At 35.7% G+C, this 13,821-nt stretch overlaps 1 long non-coding RNA gene across 1 annotated transcript in view; it reads left to right on the top strand.

Annotated features, from left to right (window-relative positions):
* The first annotated feature begins 2,906 nt into the window (after positions 1 to 2,906).
* LOC107197586 (uncharacterized) overlaps positions 2,907 to 13,821 on the top strand; it is a 29,001-nt gene continuing 18,086 nt past the window's right edge. Inside the window, exons 1-2 of the long non-coding RNA XR_001518648.3 lie at positions 2,907 to 2,989; positions 4,712 to 4,787. This is a non-coding gene — a long non-coding RNA (uncharacterized LOC107197586). The remainder of the gene's footprint in view (positions 2,990 to 4,711; positions 4,788 to 13,821) is intronic.

Here is a 13,821-nt window from a genome sequence, read left to right as displayed (position 1 = left end):
CCCGGGGAGAGATAGTGGAACGCTTATAGTCCTCATACTTCTTTAGCAGGTTATGTAGATCCCTAATATAAATGTCAACCAAGTTGCTGATAGGGGTCACACAGCTGTCCAGGTTCTTCTTACAGCTCATGCTGCCTTCCGTCCTTTTGAGGCGAGCAGCATGAATAAACATCTGTGAATGGAAGGCGGCGCCATTGGTCCAGTGCTTCACGGCCTTGGAGTTCATGTGGTTGGAATTGAGCATGGAGTTCCTCAGACGTGTGAGCTGGTGACTCAGCTGTTTTTCCAGCCGTTCGGTTTCTTCCAACACTTTTGAAGGCTCCTGCACAAATATCTGGTAGCGGTCCATGAACTCATCCATGGTGTCCTTCACACCCTCAGCTTTTTCCTCAGCAAACACACGACGCAGCATGTTCTCGACGTTGTCGCTTTTTTCTGCGTTTAATGTCTTGGCTGTGATGTCCAGTATGAAAGAGATGATCAGTGCCCCCAATCCCACTGCATGTGGAATGGCTTTGAAACCAGAAAGAGTAGAGCCCAGGCTCTCTATGAAACTTGGGAGCGTTGCTGCCAATGACACTGAGCAGCTCAGAAGAGTACAGCTCCAGCTCAGCTGTGGAATTCAGCCCAGAATACAATCGATGCTGATATCAGGAAGTGACACCAGATGTCAGAGATTGGTTAAACAGCAGACCCGCCAACAGCTGCTCACTTTCTAAACTGGAAGAACTTCCACCCATGATGAAGCAAAGACCAACTTAGCTGTGAACAAACACAGATGAAGCAAGGAACTGAGCTCTTACAGCCCTACAGACCAAAATACAGAAATATGTGGCAAGCAGCAACATAAGCGGACCACCCACTTCCAGAAAAACAAACATCTCTCCCATTGGTTCTTACAGTGTAGTGTGATGAACATTTACCGAAATCTGAGGCTGTAATCTGAGTGCTTAAGGGGGGGGGCTGGTCCAGTCTCACTCCAAGCACAGGCAAGAAAAACGGCAACCGACCTGGATAGAGCAGGGAGGAAAAAAACAGCCGATGAGCTTCAACGATCCAGCCCTGAGTAACTGAATCTCAGGGTTTATATGGGGGCAAACCCAGGTGGAATGGATCAGGTCTATTTAGGGGCTCGAGACCTCGCCCTGGCAGCCGAAGAAGCCTTCGGCCGGACCCATACACGGGTGTTTGAGCCCATACAGGTACTGGATGATAACCTCAAACAACACAGACTTCATGAGGAGAGATTTGGACAAAGTTAAACCAACACACTCACAAACATTTGTTTGTTTGTTTCTTAGGCAAATAAATACTTACTGATCAAGTAAATAGCTTTTAAATCTCAATGTCTGATGCCTAACATTTTTTATATATTTTCTATTGGCTCCTGATATCATTTATTTGCATATTGGGCATGTTACCAGGGGAGTCGCCAGGGCTCAAACACCCGTGAACATACCAGTCAATTCTCCCGTTTTGGCAGGGAAACTAGCATATTTTACCCCTTTCCCCCGCCGTCCTCCAATATTAGTATTTTCCCGTAAATTTATTTCCCATTTTATATTATAAAAAAAAATAAATAAAACATTCCTATGCTTCTCCAAACTGAAATGTCACTAAACTCGCGGGAACTGCCACTTGCCACAGATTGGGGGGCAGTTCCCGCGAGGTTAGTGACATTTCAGTTTAGAGGTTAGTGCCAACATCGGGAACAACCCTGAAACAAATCAAAGAGCTGGAGGGACGCAAGGAGAGAGAGGGCATTCCTGACAAAAAACTAAAAAAAAAAATACATAGTATGATGATGCATACTCATACATACTATATACATATGTATAATATCACGCATACTCCCTTTGACTGCGTAAACTATCACTGATAACAACAAAATAACATTAAAATAAAAAGACTGGGGCGCCGAGTGGTCCAGCGGTCTAAAGCGCTGCCACTATGAGCAGGAGGTCGGAGATTCGAACCCCTGCTCATGCAGCTTTGCCATCAAGCTGCCGGCGCACAGAGGGGCCCTGCTCCCTCCGGGTGGGTAGATGGCGCTCTCTCCCCACATCACTCCTGCAGTGATGTCTGCAGCACAGGGTGTCTGTGAGCTGATGCACCAGAGCCAAGCTGCTGCATTTTCCTCAGAGCACACTGGCTGCTCGGTAATGCTGCATTGGCAGCAGCTCGAAAAGAAGCGGTGGCTGACTTCACATGTATCGGAGGAAGCATGTGTTAGTGGTAGGGGGAGTCCTAATGAGTGGGTTGGGTAATTGGCCGTGTAAATTGGGGAGAAAAAGAGAAAAAATAGAAATAAAATTGTTTTAAAATAAAAAGACTTAATATATTAAAATATAAAATACAATATTTAATATAATAATATTAATTACTATATACTAAATCATGATACTATAATACTGAAACTCGTTTGGGCTGGTGGGATGGCTCGAAGTGGGCGACGGATCTTCTTCGTCTTTCAGCGGCTCCCTTTAGGGGTCGCCACAGCGGATCATCTCCCTCCATCTTGTCCTATTCCCTGCCTCCTCTACTGTTTCACCAACCATCTCCATGAATCTTCTCTGAGGTCTTCCTCTTCTCCTTCTGCCTTGCAGCTCCATCTCCAACATCTATCTGATTAAAATGAGAAATTAATTTGTTTGTAAGCATGATATGTACTAGGACTGTGTTGTCATTTTTTACTGTTGTGTGTGCCAGGAATACATAATATAAATCATTACCACCCACAGTGGACAGCACAGTGGGTGTAAATGATCGTGACCGGCAGTGTCTGGCTAGAATTTTACCAGACAAGAGACCATAGCAAAAACCACATCCACATTAAATGTATGAGACTCTTGCAGTAACGGTGATCTAACACATGATGGTGCTGTTATAAAAACAGAGACACAGTTCCAGCTGCAGATGGAGGAAGATGAAATCAGTGGTTGTTTGCACTTGTTTATCTAACTGAAGAGCTGCTTTTCCCGCTGAAAAGGTAGATTAATTTACATATAGCTGAAATGAAAGAGGAACCAGTGTGGAACCCTGAGCATTTAAACAACTTAGAAGGAAGAAAACATGTACAAAAACATGTTATATGCTTTTAATGTACAAAGAACTTAAATTCAGGAAGTAAACAGACATTAGCTGATTTGGTTTACAGAAACAGGAATGTATCACAGTTTTAAATGTTGTAATAACTTTAATTTCATGCCATCAGTTATTGGGAGCAAAAAAGAAAGGTTAAATAAACCATATCACTTTAATAATGAAAATGAAAAGAAGACTAAAATGTATGAATTAATTATGCTAACAGTTTATTACTTCACACATTCTGAAGCTACAAGCAGGGCTGGGCCATATGTTACAATATTACACAGTAATGGCAGATTTTTAAAACTGCGGTTTGCTTTGTACAACCCAACCATGTTTTATTCAAAACAAGCTGCACTTTATACAGTTAAACAGGATTATTTACACTTTGTGGTTGGTCAGTGTTTTTAAGCACAGATGATATATACAGTATTCTCAGAAAAAGCATGTTGTAAATCACAATAACGGAATATATCACAGTTTGATAACATACAGCTCTGGAAAAAAAATGGGAAATGGATGATCACAAGCCATCAAACCAAGCTGAACTGCTTGAATTTTTGCACCAGGAGTAAAGGCATAAAGTTATCCAAAAGTAGTGTGTAAGACTGGTGGAGGAGAACATTCCAAAATGCATGAAAACTGTGATTAAAAACCAGGGTTATTCCACCAAATATTGATTTATGAACTCTTAAAACGTTATGAATATGAACTTGTTTTCTTTGCATTATTTGAGGTCTGAAAGCTCTGCATTTTTTTTTTGTTATTTCAGCCATTTTTCACTTTCTGCAAAATAAATGCTCTATTTTTATTTGGGGAAATTTGGGGAAAATGTCTGTAGTTTACAGAATAAAACAACAATGTTAATTTTACTCAATCATATACATTTATTCTTGCTGGTTTCAATAGTTTTTTTTATGTATTTCTATTTATTTATTTAAAAAATGGACACATTATTAATATACAGTACCAGTCAAAATAATGGCCACACCTTCTCAATCAATGTTTTTTATTTTATTTATTTTTCTTACATTGTAAAAAAAAAAAAAAGGGGGGGGGGGGATTCTTATCTGGTGACTGTTAACTTGTGGTTTCTGAGCCTGGTAACTCTTATGAACTTATCCTGTGTAACAGAGGGAACTCTTGCTTTTCCTTTCCTGCAGTGGTCCTGATGAGAGCCAGTTTCATAGCCAACATTCATTCCTTAAAGTATTTTTTTTTTCTTTGCTTACAATCTAAAACATAAAATATTCTGGTTTGTTTAATAGTTTTTTGTTTACTAAATAATACCATAGGTTTTTTTCATAGTTTGGATGACTTTAGCATTAATCTACATTTTTTTAAATAATGAAAAAAAACACTGATATAAAGGTGTGTCCAAACATTTGAATGGTACTGTAAATCCAAATGTAATGGTAATGCAATGTAGAGAATTAACTGTGTAAAAGTGTAAATCTGACCTGTAGAGAGTCTTTTAGCTGTACTGATCTTTAATGTACAGTAGAGGGAGCACATACACCGAGAATTCTCCACACTAAATAATGACTGAATGCAGTTCTCAGTAACTGTAGCTCTGTAACATACTTTCAGAATTTGGCACAGATTCAGATTTCTGCTTATACAGGACTGCTGTGTCCCCAGTGCATCAGAATGACCATCACTTCATGTGCTGCTGTTACTGCTGTGGAAAGCCTCCTAAGGTAAAACTATACATAAGACATTATATTTACATAATTTGTTATAATAATACAGATTTATATGTTTGTTAGTTGAGAAACAAAAAAAGATCTAAGAATTATTTCAGCTTATTGTTGTTTGTAATTTCACTATAAATCATATTTTTACAAGTTTACAATCCTTAAAGAGTATTTTACATTGATAAATAAAATTGTTCCTGTTTCCAGAGTAGTTCTAAATAGACTCTACTTTTAATTAAGTAAGTAAATAAGTGTTTTATTATTATTATTTTTTTTGAAAAGCGCTTTACTAAAAAAAAGTATAATATGTTTAATGTGTATTTATTTATTGTAAAGAAAAAAACTAAGATTTGCATACTAAAGGCTCCACGAAAAAAATAGAACTAAACCAATGGTTCTAAATGTACACTTTAGTAAAAAAATAAATTAATTAATTAATTAATAAATAAACAAAAAAAGCACAAAAATGCACAGTACATTTAAGGCACCAAATCACATTTTTTTAAAGCCATTTATCGCTGCAATATGTAGAAATGGAGAAAGTGTTGATCCTACTGGATGTGTTCAATTCTGTCAGCAGCTCACCTGTTTTAACAATTCGATCTGTCAACAATTCAATTTGATATTATCAGAAATATACACTATTAATAATTTCCCCATATTCCTTGAGGAGAGCTTTGAAAATGTTTAAATGACCGCATATATATATATATATATATATATATATATATATATATATATATATATATATATATATGTATATATATATATATATATATATATATGTATATATATATATATATATATATATATATATATGTATATATATATATATATATATATGTATATATATATATATATATATATATATATATATATATATATATATATATATATATATATATATATTCTTTTTTTTTTTGGTATATATCATAATATTTGTTGTAGTTTACTGTACCAAAAACATACATAAGACTACATACATAAGAGTTGTCTAACTGTGATTTTTAACATTCTGGTGAATAAAGCTTTAGCACAGTATACTAATGTAAGTAGTTGCATTGTATGAAATAAATATATATATATATATGGTTGCTGTCCAATTAAAATATATTTAGTACCAGTCAAAAGTTTGCACATACTTCTTCTCATTCAATGCGTTTTCTTTCTTTTTTCTTTTATTTTTTACATTGTAAATGTAATATAGACAATATTAAAGCTATAACGCAAAAGAACACATGGAGAATTAAACTTGTTAAACAAACCAGAATATGTTTTATATTTAGATTCTTAGCTAAGTAGCAGATTTAGCTTTGAGGGCAGATCTGCACACTGTTGCTGTTATAATCTCAGTGTCTTCATGAGGGAGAATCACCTGGAATAGTTTTTTTTCAGTGCCTTGAAAGAAGGAGTTCCTGGAGGTGCTGATTAAACAATAGCTGCTGCTTTTTCTTCACGCTGTGAAGCTCTAGCTCATCCCAAATCACCTCAAATCACCATCTCAGTTCATCAGGTTTAGATCAGGGGACTGCGAAGGCCAAAAAATGATTTTACACTGTTTACCATGTAATTCCATATGTATCTTTTAATAACTGTTTTTATGTCTTAAATATTAATCTACAATGTGGAAAATAAACAAAATAATAATAACAAAAAAAGCATTAAATAAGAAGGTGTGTTCCAACTTTTGACTGGTACTATATCTTATTTTATATTTCTATCCATTGTTAAGTCATTTTGCTGTTTTGAACGCTGGGTAAATAATTCTGGACCAACAGACTGATAGAAGTGCTCTAAAATTACATGGAATAAACTAAAATATTTTTTTTTACATTAACGTCTGTTCAAAGTTAGGATCATATTTGCCTTCTCTTGTAATGTCACCATTATTTTGATATTTTTTTGATGCATGTTTTTCCATAGGACACTGATCATAATCTGCCTCTGTATTACTGAACTTGAACATTTGACCCAATTAACCCAATAGAGCCTATAAAAAATGAATGTGTCACACACCCTTTATAAGATTATAAGATGTAGAAAGTTTATTTTAACTCATGAAGTCCCGAAATACCATATACTTGGCCATCCTGAGCACATCACAGGACTGTGTGTGTGTGTTTGTGTGTGTGTGTGTGTGTGTTTGTGTGTGTGTTCATCTGACCTTATTTATAGAATCTAGGAGTACTGGGTTTGTGCTAGAGATAAAACTAGCTGCTTTTAAAGTGTGTTTTTAGCTTCTGCAGCTCTATTCCAACCATTCAACCACTGAAATGCTTTCTTTAAAGCTTCATTAAAGGTGTTTTATATCCTATAAAAGTAGCTCTGACCTGATCTATACAAAATGAACAAAATATTAAAATACAGGTTATTAAAATGCGCTTGTTTTATTTGTGTTACATTAGGAGTTTAGCCTTAAAATATTTACAGATATATGCCCTCAAAAATACAAAAAAACAAAACATGAATGAGCTTCTCACTGAATTGTTCTGATGTAATGCTAATGAATTTGGTATTAATATATAAATACAATTGGGACTGGGCTTTTAAATGATAAGGTTAAAATGATAATGATCATCATGTTCATCATCATTAGCCTCATGATCCTTATCATTTTTTTTGTGCTTAGTCCAAAACAGCGTCACAGTTCAGTTAAATTCAGTTTATATATTTTTTTTCTGTTTGATTTTGAGATAAATATTACATTTTTAATTTTTTTGAAAAATAATGTCCTGGTATTCTGTTGTGAATTTGACTTTTCCAGAGGGCTAAGGCAACTTTGGGCCACATGAACCCTCAGGACATTGTCATTCATGGCTTTGTTAAAGAATCCGGTAAGAGTGGGCGCCGCTTTTGTTGCTGACCCCTATGAATGTTAACGCAATATGGCCGCAGCCTGGCTGAAGGTGGGGTGGGTTTGTTTTCAAACACTTAATTCAATTTGTCACCTCCATTCTGGGGGGCTTTGAGTGCCCTAATTTGTGTTAATGAGGGGTAATAAAGTCATCGCCCCTCGCCGTATTGCCAGAGGGAGGGAGGGATGGAGAGAGTGAGAGGAGAAGAAGGAGGAGGTGGAGAGGGAGGGGAGGGGAAGCTCTTTCTCTTTCTATGTCTCTCTCCCTCTCACTCCCTTTCTCTCTACCTATACACCATCCCTCCGTCTTTCAGTCAGGGCCCGAGCGCACATCCCCAGCGCCTGGCCTCTATTGTTCTTCTTATTAGATAGTTTTTGTTGGGTTAGTGCCGTCGCCATCTGCCGTGCTGTCAAGCCCCAGCCCCTGTCCTCTCGCTGGGCTACAAAAGAGCTGGCGTGTCCCCGGCTCCCTCCGGCCACCCTCACATAAGGGCCCTTTCACACTTGACGGAATTAGGGAGAGATTGATGTTCCCTGTGCAGGGGGAATGCCACAGGAAGTGCGGAGGGGTAGCGGGGCGAGCCGGCGCGTTCACTCACCTCAGATGGGCCACATTGCATTGACTGTGTGTGTGTGTGTGTGTGTGTGTGTTAATTGCTTGCCTTTTTTGGTATTTTTTGAGTACAATTCTGAATCAACTTCTCTTATTTTGCTATTTATAGGTAAATGTTTGAGTAAAATGAACACTATTGTTTTATTCTATAAACTACAGACAACATTTCTCTCAAATTCCAAATAAAAATATTGTCATTTAGAGCATTTATTTGCAGAATATCAGAAATGGCAGAAATAACAAAAAAAGATGCAGAGCTTTCAGACCTCAAATAATGCAAAGAAAACAAGTTCATCTTCATGAAGTTTTAAGAGTTCAGTTTTTATGCATCTTGGCATGTTCTCCTCCACCAGTCTTACACACCGCTCTTGGATAACTTTATGCCACTCCTGGTGCAAAAATTAACACAGTTCAGCTTGGTTTGATGGTTTGTGATTATCCATCTCCCTCTTGATTATATTCCATATATTCCAATATATTTTTTTTCCAGAGCTGTATATATACATAGTACATGGTGCACAGACTGCAGGAATTTCTAAACAAGTGGCCCAACTCTTATAGGCATTGTATATTACATTGCAATTATTTTAGCATATGTATTAGTATGATATACAGTACCCAGGAAAAAACAAACAAACAAAAACAACATTTGGACACACCGCTCATTCAGTGTTTTTCTTTATTTCTTTATTTAATTTATTTTCTACATTGTAGATTTATATTAAACAGATGAAAACAATTAAAGAACATGTGTGGAATTATGTACTAAACAAACAAAAAAAAGTGTCTGTCCTCCACAATATCCTGGCCTAAACCTGATGAACTGAGATGGTGATTTGAGGTGATTTGGGATGAGCTGGAGCTTTACAGTGTGAAGGAAAAGCAGCAACTATTGTTCAGAACCTCCAGGAACTCCTTCAAGATGCTGAGAAAACTATTCTAGGTGACTCTCCCTTATGAAGACACTGAGATTAAAATACCAAGAGTGTGCAGATCTGTCCTCAAAGCTAAATATATGGGGCTACTTCAGAGAATCTAAAGAATAAAACATATTGTGATTTGTACAACATTTTTTTTTGTTTACAGAATAATTCTGCATGTGTTCCTGTAAAGCTTAAATATTTCTTCAATATTAAATTTAAAATGTGAAAAAAATCACAAAAAGAATGAAAACACATTGAATGAGAAAAGGTGTGTCCAAACTTTTGGCTTGGCCTTTTTTTTTGCCTTGTAAGAAAACAGCAAAAAATATAAATAAAAAAATAAATAATAATAATAAACTAAAAAAGTCAAAATAAGCAAACAAACAAATAAAAGGAAACGCTATAGGAAGAGTATTAAAATCAGCATAGAATAATAATAATAATAATAAAAATAAATAAATAAATAAATAAATAAAAAAGGCAAAAAACAAAAAATTAGGAAGAGGGTGAGAATCAGAAGAAAAAGAATATATATGGATTTGTTTTGAAAAACAAAACAAAAAAACAATACGATAAAAATGTAACAATCAGTGAAGTAAGTGTAAGACCTACATCATGGTCTTGCTTTTGCGGAATGCCTTTTTACACAAACTCTACACAAAATATATTTCTTCATTAAATATAAATACGGTATTAATACACACGTATTAATACAAACAGACACACGCAGTGAAGTGCATATATAAAATATGTGACATATATAGAGAGCAGGGGATTCATGAAAGTTAAGTGTTAAGCGTCAGCTGGAAAAAAAAAAAATGGGACAAGCAAAAAAAAAAGAAAAGGAAAAAAGAAAACAGTTGTCAGAATCCCCCCCGCCAGCAAGCTGTTAGGCTGAATAATCTCCCTCCAGGAAGCCTTTAGAGGTGTGTAAATGTTATTGTCTGTTGTCAGACCTTATCCACCGAGTCAGGACGTCTCTATTGAAGCTAGTAAGCTCTCTTAAGAAATGAATTTACGCTGCATTTGTACAGCAGTGTGTGGAACAAAAATGGAAATAGGAAAAAAAGGTGGACAGTGTACAATTATAGACAAATAATATTTGATAAGATATTAAAAAACACCACAAATATACTGTAATAGGCGCTTTCTGTTTTTTTTTTTCTGTTGTTTGTTTTATTATCAATATACTGGAGAAAATACAACATAAATTTAGTCATTTACATTTTTTATTATTATTATTTATTTTTATTTGTTTTCTTTGCACAGGGGACTCCAAGCCATTGCATACAGTTATATATGTATTCCAGTCAGTGGTGTGGTAATAATGTGTACAGTGTGTGTGTGTGTGTGTGTGTATGTGTGTGTAATACGCTGGCAGGACTGCAGGCTGATTGTGTGTTTCTGTAGGTGGCAGTGTGATCTAGTTCATATTAACACACAGCTCTGCATACTGTCAACAAACTACAGCTACAGGAATAATGAGAATAAACACATCCTACAGCCTACCAATCACCTCATATAATAATAATAATAATAATAATAATAATAATAATAATAATAATAATAATAATAATAATAGTAATAATAATAATAATAATAATAATAATAATAATAATAATAACAACTAAAGGATGCATTGTTAAAAAATTGACTGTACAGTACAGGTACATTTGCTTCATTAAAATACTAATGGTGCAATTGTACCCTTAAATATACAAAACATGATTCCTTATGTCCAACAGTGTCCCAAAAAAAAAAAAAAAAAAAAAAACTGTAGCAGAATGTGATATTGAAAATATATGTTAAAATAGAGTTAAATGTTTCTATTATTATTATTATTATTATTATTATTATTATTATTATTATTACTGTTACTATGAACAGTAATAATAATAATAATAATAAATAACCCAGAATTTTTTTATAGAATGTGTGTGTTAGATGAAAATTCTAAATTCCTCAAACCTTTTAGTTTTGGAATGTGTGAGTAAAAACCCTATAAATTAATGGAGGATTTTTAGACATTTAGAAGGCTATTATTTCCATGCACAGCTCTTTGTTAAAAAAGAAAAAAAAAACATGAAAATTTGTTTCTTTTTTTTAATGATTATATTTGTGTCATTACTCAAAAACATTCGCAATACATTTATTTTTTAGTGTATTAATGAATGAGCTTCTGAAAAACAATAGCATTTGTCATTTTCTCATTGATTGGAATTTATATGTGTCTGTGTGCATGTGTGTAAATTTGTGTATATTTGTGTTTGTATGTTTCTGTGTGTGTGTGTGTGTGTGTGTGTGGTAGTAGTAGTAGTAGTAGTAGTTCAGACTGTTTGGAAGAAGGAAATGACAGAGAGGAAAAGCAGACTGAGTGGCTTATTAGTTTGTTTATTTGTTTCCTGTCATTCTTTGTCCCTCTCTCACTCTCTCTCTCTCTCTCTCTCTCTTTCACTCTCTCTCTTTCTCTCTTTTCTGTTTAAACATATCAAACAGAGTGGCGTAATGGATGAGTGTAACCCCTGAGTGACCCTGTCCAATGAGGCGCTAGCATCTGAACTCTCACTCCAGCAGCCGCTACACACTCTGCCAATCTGCCACTGCAGAAAGGGGCTGGGGTGGGGGCTTTTCTGAGTGTGTGTGTGTGTGTGTGTGTGTGTGTGTGTGTGTATGTGTGTTTGCCACAGGAGAACAGAGGTAGGAAGAACAGTGCACTAGTCAAGTGCAAAATTGGTGAATTGATAATAACAGTGCAGTGTATAATGAGCTCTGCAGCTCATGATGGTGGAGATTCGTGAGACAGCAGGTTATTTATCATGCAGTCTGACGCCTCGCTGTTTCTGCCCCAGTCTGTTCAGGCAAAACTTCAGAAATACTGCAGCCTGAATTTAATGCCTTATATCTGCATTTTACAGCATACAGACCCAGCATTAACGCTAGAGCAGAGAGTAAGTGCTGCATCCAATAAAAAGCCATGCGTTTTCTAATATTTTAACAATAAGGGTGTTTTTAAAAAGTTCTTTGAACAGAGCTTAGAGCAGGGGTCACTAATAGGCGGACCGCGGTCCGGGTCCAGACCCAGACCCAGACGTTGTCCAATGCGGACTCAAACCAATAAACTACTGAGAAGGATTTAATTCTGACTTGTTGTGTTTATTTAAAGCGGCGGAACTTTTCTTGTCTTTGCGGTATAACGTTACGTGCTTTACAGTGCAGTAAACTCACAGACCAATCACATGCTCTGTAAGATCACCAAACGCTCTCCTCTACCAATCAGATCTGTGCAGATTTGAGAGAGCAGGAAGTGAGAAGCAGCAGTCAGAGAATAAAGCGAGAAAGGCTGATTCAGATGGTGCGCAACAGAAAAATCTAAAATAAAATGCTACATTTATAAAACATACTAACAGTAAAAATAAATAAGCAAAGCAGATATTCTGGCCAAGTTCAGCAAACATTTCTCCATATATTGTACAATTTGTCATTAATAAAGACAGTCAGGCCTAAATCTAATTTAAATAAAATCAAATAGAATGAAAATAGCATTTTGAAACAAAGTTAACATACAGATTCACATTAATAGACTTGACAAAATAAATCATTGAGGGTGTTTCCGTTTATTGTATGATAATGTAATTATTGTGACAGGCCTGTTTAAAACAATAAATATTGTTGAAATATACTGAATAGTATTTGTAATTTGTAATTTGTCTTTCAATTGTTAATAAAACACTGACAAAACTACTAGGCTTCTTCAGTAAACAGGATATAACACTGAAAACACTTAAAAATGATGACGGTCCGGACTTTGGCCTGATGAAATTTTCTCTAACTGGACCATACTGAATTCTAATTAAATACCCCTGTTATAGAAGAAAGACTTTTGTTTCCCTAAATATCTATTATTATGAATTTTAAAATTCAAAAAAAAAAACTCTCGACATCAAGTGAAGACTCCTTCAGTCATCTTAAATGTTCTGCACACTTACACATATCTATTGTAAGATTTTTTTATTTTTCTTTAGTGAACAAAAAGTAGTTAGAAAAAACATAGAATGCACTCTTATTAATGCCATATTAGGGCTCCGAGCGAGCTAAGCGCTACCACAGTGATCAGGAGATCGCCGGTTCGAATCCTGTTCTTGTAGCTTGCCATCACCTGCCGAAGCCCAATTGACCTTGCTCTCTCTGGTTGGGTAGATGGCCCTCTCTTCCCACATCACTCCCAAGGGTGATGTCTGCAGCACAAGGCATCTGTGAGCTGATGTATCAGAACCGAGTCATTGCGCTTTCCTCCGAGCGTACTGTGATGCTACTCTGTGATGCTAGCGTACTGTGATGCTACTCAGTTCAAAAAGAGGCGGTGGCTGACTTCACATGTATCGGAGGAGGCATGTGCTAATTAACACTTTAAGTGTTGCTATGAACACTAATGAACAACACTAGCATGAGTAAAACAGTACACGGCACAGTGTCATATTAACACTGAACATTTAACATTCTGCTATCAGTGTAATTTTTACTCTCTGTAAAGTGGGACCATATATGCTCCTGAGGAGTGTTAAAGTTAACTCTTTAGGTGTTGATACAGCACTGCTAATTTCACTCTGTATCCTTCTGCATCAGTGCAGCATTTTTTTGATTCTGTAG

This window comes from Astyanax mexicanus, chromosome 10 (assembly GCF_023375975.1).
Source record: "Astyanax mexicanus isolate ESR-SI-001 chromosome 10, AstMex3_surface, whole genome shotgun sequence".
NCBI classification, from domain to species: domain Eukaryota; kingdom Metazoa; phylum Chordata; class Actinopteri; order Characiformes; family Acestrorhamphidae; genus Astyanax; species Astyanax mexicanus.
This window is presented reverse-complemented; position numbering and strand designations above follow the sequence as displayed.